This window comes from Triticum urartu, chromosome 6, assembly GCF_003073215.2.
Source record: "Triticum urartu cultivar G1812 chromosome 6, Tu2.1, whole genome shotgun sequence".
Taxonomy (NCBI): domain Eukaryota; kingdom Viridiplantae; phylum Streptophyta; class Magnoliopsida; order Poales; family Poaceae; genus Triticum; species Triticum urartu.
In genome coordinates this window covers 209,138,869-209,148,706 of record NC_053027.1, presented here as the reverse complement: position 1 = coordinate 209,148,706, position 9,838 = coordinate 209,138,869, and positions in this window count along the sequence as shown.

Below are 9,838 nucleotides of genomic sequence, written 5' to 3'. Positions count from 1 at the left end.
TAGCACACAAAGTATTCCTCCGGTAAACAGGAGTTGCATAATCTCATAGTCATAGGAACATGTATAAGTCATGAAGAAAGCAATAGCAACATACTAAACGATCGGGTGATAAGCTAATGGAATGGGTCATGTCAATCAGATCATTCAACTAATGATGTGACCTCGTTAATCAAATAACAACTCTTTGTTCATGGTTAGGAAATATAACCATCTTTGATTAACGAGCTAGTCAAGTAGAGGCATACTAGTGACACTTTGTTTGTCTATGTATTCACACATGTATTATGTTTCCTGTTAATACAATTCTAGCATGAATAATAAACATTTATCATGATATAAGGAAATAAATAATAACTTTATTATTGCCTCTAGGGCATATTTCCGTCAAAAACATGAGAGTTTGGAGCTTGAGTCGAAGACCCAAGCGTCCGAGCTCGCGACGGCCCTTGAGACTGCCAAGTCTGCCAAGGCCAAAGCCCAAAAGGCCCTCCGAGAGTTGGAGGATATGAAAAAGGTAGCAGCGGGTAAGGCATTCTTTATGCAAAGCAGAAATATAAAAGTAAACTACTTGTTACTTACCCGAATCCAGAGTTCTCCAGGGGCATTCGCAGATCTTCCCCGCAGCGTATCCGATGCCGCCGCATTCTACCGAGCTGAAGAGGGCATCTCGACGAAGAAGGTGTTCTGGTCTCAGTATGCTGAGGCCGGACACCCTGTGCCCTTGAGCGACCAGCTGAAACAGCTGGTCGAACTCCACAAGGCGGCCGAACAGGCCATGAAGGGCTTCATAGTTCGGCTGTGGCCCGGAGAGGCCCTGCCTGGGAGCTACTTCGGGCTGGTGCGGTTGCTGGTGGAGGCCTGTCCAAGGCTCGAGGTCATCAAGCGCTCCGTCTGCATCGAAGGTGCCCGTAGGGCCCTTGCCCGTGTAAAGGTGCACTGGGGTAAGCTGGATGGTGAGAAGCTTGTGACGGACGGGCCGCCGCCGGGGAAGGAGCATCGCAAGCCAGAGAACTACTATAAGGATGTTCTTGCGGGTGCTCGCCTTGTGGCGGATGAGTGCACCAAGGATGTAATTTTTGAATGAATTCGCTCGTGTTTATCCTGTGCGCTGAAAACTTGTTCACATGCGCTAAGCAATGCTTATTGAATTTAAAATATTATTTTCTGTGCGGCCGTTTATCAAAAATTGAGAGATGGCCAGTCGTCGGCTTCTGCCCCCATGCCACTAGTGCTGGAGTGTTTGGTGATAAACCTGGGCGCTCTTTTTCCCATGGTTGGGTCCTTCGAGGGAGGCGCTCAGCACGACGAACCAGGCAATCGGACTATAATGCATGAACACTCTCACTTAGCCATAGAACTTTATAATTTTAAATTTCGGCAGAGCCCCTAGTTCGGAAGACCGAGTTCGGGGCGCTATCCACGCCTTGGCTGGGGTTATCCAGCTCCTCGCTCGAAGCGGCATAAGCCTTTATGGACTCGAAAAACCTCTCGAACAGCGACCGGTCTCTCGCCTCATCATGACAGTCAGTTTTAGCTTTCTCCACTGAGGTGCTTAACCCATCTCAACCGGGGCACAATCGCAGTGGTTCTCCTAGTCCTACCTTAGCCGATATAGCGGAACGTAAGGCACCAAAACATAGGAGCCGGGCAAACCCAACTATTGACCCAAATCATGATTCGGAGCCGATGCATATAGTGCTATAAGTTCGGGGTGCCGCACTTGTGAAAGTGTACGGACTTCTCACACCATATTAAAGGGTACTGAAGCCCCTGGCGTACTTGCCATACCACAATGTACGGGTGCGACATGTCATTAATGAACATATATATGAAAAGAGTAATGCAAAAAATAGAAAAAAAGCTAAGCATTGTTTATGGAGAGGCTATTTATCAAAGCCGAACGATACAAATGGTGCGGTAAGCAAAAGATATTGGACTATTCAGTATGTCCTGACCAAGGGCAAGCCGCGGAATTATATATAAAGTAGGTATACCACTTGTAACAGAGACCACCTGGGAGTTCCATAATGCGGCATGGCTTGTCTGCCTCCCTGAATCTTGCATCGTTTGTGCGACAATCGAATTGCCGAACAGGTCGTCCGAAGTATGGAGTCCTAAAAGTGAGAAAAAAATTAAAAAAAGAATCCGGCAGCCCCTGGTATGTTTTAAGCCGTATTTTGGGCATGCCGTTATTGTGCCCCTTCTCCTGTGCCCATGGTATTTCAAGGGCGTAGTTATGTACGCAAGGTACTGGTTTCGCTAGGTCGCAAAAGCTGGGGTTGGGGCCGCATTGCTACGCTTGCTCAGAGTGTGCCAGGCGGTCCTGCTGTAGGTTACTCCGGGCACGCTTGGCAGTGTCTGGCTTTTTAATGGCCAGACTGGAGAATTGCCTAAGAAGGCTACTTTGTACCTCCGCTGCGAGAGCCGCCGTATGCTCCTCCGTACGGAGGGAGCATTTGGTGTTTCCGTTGACCATGATTACTCCTCGAGGTCCTGGCATCTTGAGTTTGAGATATGCGTAGTGCGGCATCGCATTGAATTTTGCGAATGCGGTTCGTCCGAGCAGGGCGTGATAGCCACTGCGAAACGGGACTATATCGAAGATTAACTCTTCGCTTCGGAAATTATCCGGGGATCCGAAGACCACGTCAAGTGTTACTGAGCCTGTACAGTTGGCCTCTACACCTGGTATGACGCCTTTAAAGGTCGTTCTTGTGGGTTTGATCCTTGAGGGATCTATGCCCATTTTCCGCACTGTGTCCTGATAAAGCAGGTTCAGGCTACTGCCGCCGTCCATGAGGACTCTTGTGAGGTGAAATCCGTCGATGATTGGGTCAAGAACCAATGCGGCGAAGCCGCCATGACGGATGCTAGTGGGATGGTCCCTTCGATCAAAAGTGATCGGGCAGGAGGACCATGGGTTGAACTTTGGGGCGACTGGCTCCATCGCGTATACGTCCCGTAGCGCACGCTTCCGCTCCCGCTTGGGAATGTGGGTTGCGTATATCATGTTCACCGTCCGCACTTGTGGGGGAAAGCCCTTCTGTCCATTGTTGTTCGGCGGCTTGGGCTCCTCGTCATCGCTGTGCAGCCCCTTGTCTCTGTTTTCGGCTCTTAACTTGCCTGCCTGCTTGAACACCCAACAATCCCTGTTAGTGTGATTGGCTGGCTTTTCGGGGGTGCCATGTATCTGGCACAAGCGATCGAGTATTCTGTCCAAACTGGACGTGCCCTGAGTATTCTTTTTGAATGGCTTTTTGCGCTGACCGGATTTATAGCCCCTGAATCCGGCGTTGACTGCCGTGTCTTCATTGCTGTCGCTGTTAACGCGGCGTTTTTGGTTGTTCCGACGTGTCCTGCCACTTTTGTCCTTGGTATCCGAATTACCAGGGTTCTTTGATAAGTTGTTACTGCGAGCTAGCCAGCTGTCTTCACCCGCGCAAAAGCGGGTCATGAGTGTCGTGAGGGCTGCCATGGATTTCGGCTTTTCCTGTCCCAGGTGCCGGACAAGCCACTCGTCGCGGATGTTATGCTTGAAGGCTGCTAGGGCCTCTGCGTCCGGACAGTCGACTATCTGGTTTTTCTTTGTTAGGAACCGTGTCCAGAATTGTCTAGCTGATTCTTCTGGCTGCTGAATTATGTGGCTTAAGTCGTCGGCATCCGGCGGTCGCACGTAAGTGCCCTGGAAGTTGTCGAGGAATGCGGCTTCCAGGTCCTCCCAAGAACTGATTGAGTCTGCTGGCAAGCTGTTAAGCCAGTGCCGGGCCGGTCCTTTAAGTTTGAGTAGGAGGTACTTGATGGCGTGTAGATCATCGCCGCGTGCCATGTGGATGTGAAGGAGATAATCCTCAATCCATACCGCCGGGTCTGTGGTGCCATCGTATGATTCGATGTTTACGGGTTTAAAGCCCTCTGGGATTTTATGATCCATTACTTCATTCGTGAAGCATAGCGGGTGTGCGGCGCCTCTGTACTGGGCTATATCACGACGCAGCTCAGAAGAGCTATGTCTGTTGTGTTTGGCCCGGCCGGATTTGTTGTATCCGGCGTGAAGATCATTGTCACATGCCGTAGGGCGCCTGCGCGATCCGTAGATCGATCTTGTCTATCTTGCCTTGTCCTCTAGTATGTCTCGCAGGTCGGGCGCATTTTCCCGTGCCTTAGTTGTGCGGCGTCGGGGCATGGCTTGGGTGGAGGGCTGAGAGGCCTCTCTGTCACGGCCACGAGGTGGCCGGTCTGCCATGTCATGCGCTGGTGATGTAGGTGCTTCCTCCTCTGATCGGGGTAGCGGCCTGCACTTCGGGTAACTCTTGGAGGGGCGTTCGAGTTCATACTCTTCGGCCACAAGGACTTCAATCCATCTGTCAGCTAGCAAATCTTGGGCAGCTCTAAGCTGTTGCTGCTTTTTCTTGAGGCTGCTTGCCGTGGCTAAAAGCCTGCGTTTAAAACGCTCTTGTTCGGCGGGGTCTAATGGTATGACGAATTCGTCGTCATCGAGGCTTGCCTCGTCTTCAGAGGGAGGCATATAGTTATCATCCTCGACCTCTCGATCTGCCGCTCTCTCATGAGGGCTGGCTTCTCCATCTTCCTGTGCCGAATCTTGCTGGGGTGGGTGTTCTTCGGCGCTATCCGGGGTAGTATTATCTCCCGTGCCGGAATCACCGTTTTTGCTTTGGCGGGATTTAGAGCGGCGCCGCTGACGCCGACGCTTTGGCTGTTTCTTGGGGGCGTCATCCCCCATTGTTCCATCGCCATCTCCGTCTTTTGGAGTATCCACCATGTATATGTCATATGATGAGGTGGCGTTCCAGCGCCCTACAGGTGCTGGTTCCTGTTCGTCTCATATATCGTCGTCCATGCCATCGATGTCTTCGGAGCCGAAGTCCAGTATGTCGGTTAAATCCTCGACAGTGGCTACAAAGTGCGTGGTGGGTGGGTTTTGAATTTCCTCACCGTCCGTATCCCACCCTTGCTGACCATAGTTTGGCCAGGGCTCTCCTGATAAAGAGAGAGACTTAAGGGAATTCAGGATGTCGCCAAAAGGCGAATGCTGAAAGATGTCCGCGGCGGTGAACTCCATTACCGGCGCCCAATCGGATTCGATTGGCAGGGGTGCGGGGGGCTCAGAGTTCGGAGAGGAATCCGGCTCCTCGGAGTCATGGGCCACGCGGAGTGCGGTGCTGGAGTTCGGCTCGATCGCCTCTGAAATCGCAGCCCCTGAGGCAGCATCCAACCGCTGATCCTCGATCGGCGCAGTAGGTTCCGAATCAATGGTCGAAACCGATGCGTGTGCAGCCTCCAAGGCGCTGTTCGGCGGCAGAGCTATATCATGCCCATCGAGACAGTGCGGCACGCTTGGTTGTGGCTCAAATCCGTCGAAGATCAAGTCCCCGCAGATATCAGCTGTGTAGTTTAGGCTTCCAAACCTGACCTGATGGCCAGGGGCGTAGCTTTCGATCTGCTCAAGGTGGCCAAGCGAATTGGCCCGCAGTGCGAAGCCGCCGAAGACGAAGATCTGTCCGGGGAGAAAAGTCTCACCCTGGACCGCATCGTTGTTAATGATCGAAGGAGCCATTGGGCCTAAAGGCGACGACACAGAGGAACTCTCAATGAAAGCACCAATGTCAGTGTCAAAACCAGCGGATCTCGGGTAGGGGGTCCCGAACTGTGCGTCTAGGCCGGATGGTAATAGGAGACAGGGGACACTTTATTTTACCCAGGTTCGGGCCCTCTCGATGGAGGTAATACCCTACTCCTGCTTGATTAATATTGATGATATGGGTAGTACAAGAGTAGATCTACCACGAGATCAAGGAGGCTAAACCCTAGAAGCTAGCCTATGGTATGATTGTTGTGTATGGAGTTGATTCTGTCCTACGGACTACAACCCTCCGGTTTATATAGACACCGGATAGGTTTAGGGTTACACAGAGTCGGTTACAATGGTAGGACATCTTGAATATCGCATTGCCAAGCTTGCCTTCCACGCCAAGGAAAGTCCCATCTGGACACGGGACGAAGTCTTCAATCTTGTATCTTCATAGTCCAGGAGTCCGGCTGAAGGTATAGTCCGGCTACCCGAACACCCCCTAATCCAGGACTCCCTCAGCGAGGTTTGGCCAGAGGGAAGAGAACCCGAGGAGTTCGGCGGGGGGGAGACTCCTCGTCCAAACTCACACGGTGCTGACTCCGAGGGTCTGGAGCTAGTGTCCGGAGAAAGGTTTGGCTTTGTGATGGTTGCCAGCGACGCTACTTCACCCGTCCCTCCCATACTGGGTTTAATGGCCACAGATAGTCCGGTGGGCTCAGGAAGCCCGTCTTCGGGCCTGGCGACGCGCTCCGGATCTAAGGCCAGAGCAGAAGTTGGGGTCGCGAATCCTTGGAAGATCAAGTCTCCTCGGATGTCAGCGACATAGTTCAAATTTCCAAAACTAATCTAGTGACCTGGGGCATAGCTGTCGATCTGCTCTAGATTGCCAAGTGAGTTGGCCCATAGTGCGAAGCCGCCGAACACGAAGATCTGGCCGGGGAGGAAAGGCTCCCTCAGGGCAGTATTGTTGTAGATGATTGACGGATCCATCGAGCCTTCTGGTGACGGCACAGCGGAACTCTCAATGAAACCACCAATGTCGGTGTCAAAACCGGCGGATCTCGGGTAGGGGGTCCCAAACTGTGCGTATAAAGTCGATGATAACAGGAGACGGGGGACACGATGTTTACCCAGGTTCGGTCCCTCTCTATGGAGGTAATACCCTACTTCCTTCTTGATTGATCTTTATGAATATGAGTATTACAAGAGTTGATCTACCACGAGATCGTAATGTCTAAAACCCTAGAAGTCTAGCATGTATGATTATGATTTCCCCTACGGACTAAACCCTCCAGTTTATATAGACACCGGAGGGGACTAGGGTTGTACAAAGTCGGTTACAGAGAAAGGAATCTTCATATCCGAACGCCAAGCTTGCCATCCACGCCAAGGAGAGTCCCATCTGGACACGGGAGAGAGTCTTCTATCTTGTATCTTCATGGCCCATCAGTCCGGCCCACGTTACATAGTCCGGACGCCCGAGGACCCCTTAATCCAGGACTCCCTCAAAAAGTACAAGGAAATATGCTCATGGTTTTTGAGCGAGAAAACTCTCGAGTTGCACTCGCTGGGCCTGATATTGGAAGTGAACTCGGACGAACTGAAGCAGATGGTTGCTGAATACAAGGAGGCAATCTCAACGGAGATTCTCTTCTGGGCAATGTAAGAGGCGATGGATTCGCCAGATCCTAGATAGCGAGCTCACTAGAATCCAGAGCCAAAAGGGCTGGTGAATTTATGTATTATTGAGCCGTATGCTCAGTTTGAGGAGAATGCTCAACACTCCAGCCACCGTCTGGCTCGCCATATTAAGCGTCTACAACCTCCTTCTGCCTAGTGCTGAGGATCCAACATGTGGATGCCAAATGTTTACTAAAAACAGTATGATTTTGTCATACTAATATTTGATTAGCTTAATCATGCCCTTAACTTTTGTTTGAATGTTCTTACTAAGTTGGTGTATGCTACATTTAGGACATCCTACGTCGAGTGCCTTTTGCATGTTCCAAAATAGTGCAACATGAAAAACTGCCTAAAATAGCAACATGCAAAACTTACTTAAAAAGGTGTGACATACAAAAATAACCAAAAATAGTTCAACATAGAATGAGGGTATCATGCACTTCAAGAGTTTACCAAAAAATTGCAACATGTACGTAAGGAGTCCAAAAAAGTGCAACATGGATAGCGGGGAGGGAAAGGATGACATAGTTAAGGGTAATCACACTACTTCATAAATAGCTACCAATGCAGGTGCAAAAGTCCCATTAGTGACGACCTTGGTTGTCAGGGGTGGCCACCACTAACCTCCCGCCGCTGCTATGAATCCATCAGTAGAGGGCACCCCGCCCGCCATTGGTAAAGGCCAATCACCGGCCACCACTAGTATGATTTTAGAAATAAAAAATGATGCACCTCCTAGCAGCGCATAGTTTATGCACGCCGCAAGTATTACGTAACCAACTGTGTTTCAGAATTTCGTGGACGCTACAAGTATGTAGGCAAACTACTTGTGGCGTTGTTCTGGGGCCAAAAGTTGGTAGTAGTAAAATCCTTTAAGGGGTTTCGCTACTAGTGGAAGTCCATATTCCTACTACGAACTATGATAAATATCAAAGAATCAACCCTAAACGTTGAAACCGTCCAAATTACAACCTTGAAATTGAAAACCGTTCAAGTTTCAACCTTGCCCTCTCTGCAAAACGGCTTTTTATGATTTGGAGTAGTTTTGACTAGTTCATCTATCAGTCAGTAGCCAAGTTAGCTGTCACATCACCAAAATGAAAATGTCCATGAAAATTTCCATAAAAATCAACACTACTATAATTATCATAATGGGTAAGTTTCAAAGTTTTTTAAAATGGAATAAGGAATACAAACAAAATATATATTCGTATCCTTTTTTGGTCAAAACTTTAGCAAAACATGAAAGTGTCTAGAAAAACTTTGTAAAAAATATGCACAACCAAAACTACCATGGTGATTCATTTAGGGCAATTTCATAACCTCTTTGACAAATATATCAAAAATTCCAAGATAAATACATATTCATCAATGTTTTTGGTAAAATTTGATTAAAAAGGAAGTGCTAGAATAATTGGAAATAACTTCCATACACTAAACACTACCATATTCACTAGTGTGCGAAAGTTTCAATATTTTTGCCAAACTTATTGAAAAATACAAGAAAAATACATGTTCGGACCCTTATTTGACAAAAAGAATGAAAGTGTCGTGAAAAATGTAAAATCAACACTAGCAAAGTGATTAATCCGGGAAAGTTTCAAAATTTACTTCCAAAAATATTACAAAATGAAAGAAAACGCATATTTAGAAAAATATTGTGTGTCATGAGTAAACTAGGTGGCTAACTAGGAAGCCATTTGTTCAAAACTACTTAAACTAACCAAAAACCGGTGTGAGGACAGGACATGTTGAAACTTTACCGCTTTTGAAAATTAAGATTTGTAACTTAAATTGTTTCAATTTTTGGTGTTGATTTTTAGACTTTGTGATAGTCTAGGGTTGAAATGTGTACCTCTTTGAGTTGTACATCCATTAGTTGGTTTTAACTATAGCATCCTTTAATGACAAACTTTCATCTCCAAATGTGTTGTTGATATAGTTCTATCACTTCGCTCCTGGGAATTAATTTTTTTAATAGTACTTTCAATTTTTAGATTCCTCGTTGTTGGCTCTTATGGCCTGAAGAACTGAGTATCCAACCAAGTTGGTCTTTGAAAGCAACTACTGGTATACTTTATTGAAATTCTTGTATGATCCACATAAATTGGCATTAAGTCTAGCAATTACATGGAACGGTTTTCTAACATGATGGTATAACATGACTTTCACTTCAGGAAGGAAGGAACACAACAGCACACTCCTCCATTCTCCTTAGCGCAGTGGCCGTTGTTACTCTCATAGCCATGTATTCTGCACTCTTCGTTGCGGTAATCCAAGGCATACTCATATGAACTTGCACACACTGAGAAATAAAAACAGAGTTTTACAAGTGCAGTCTTGGTACCTAAACACAATGCAGTAATCACCAGAACATATAAATTAGTACATATGAAATACATGATCCATATTCATTTGGGCATGTTGATTATCAAGAAACTCATCCAAGAAATGTATTCGGAAATTACCTATATCCCTCCCTGCTGTAGCAGGGCGACAGAAAAAAGTGGTACAAGTCAACAGAAGAGCAACAAACCAGAGAATATGTGTGTTGTTCTTGATAGA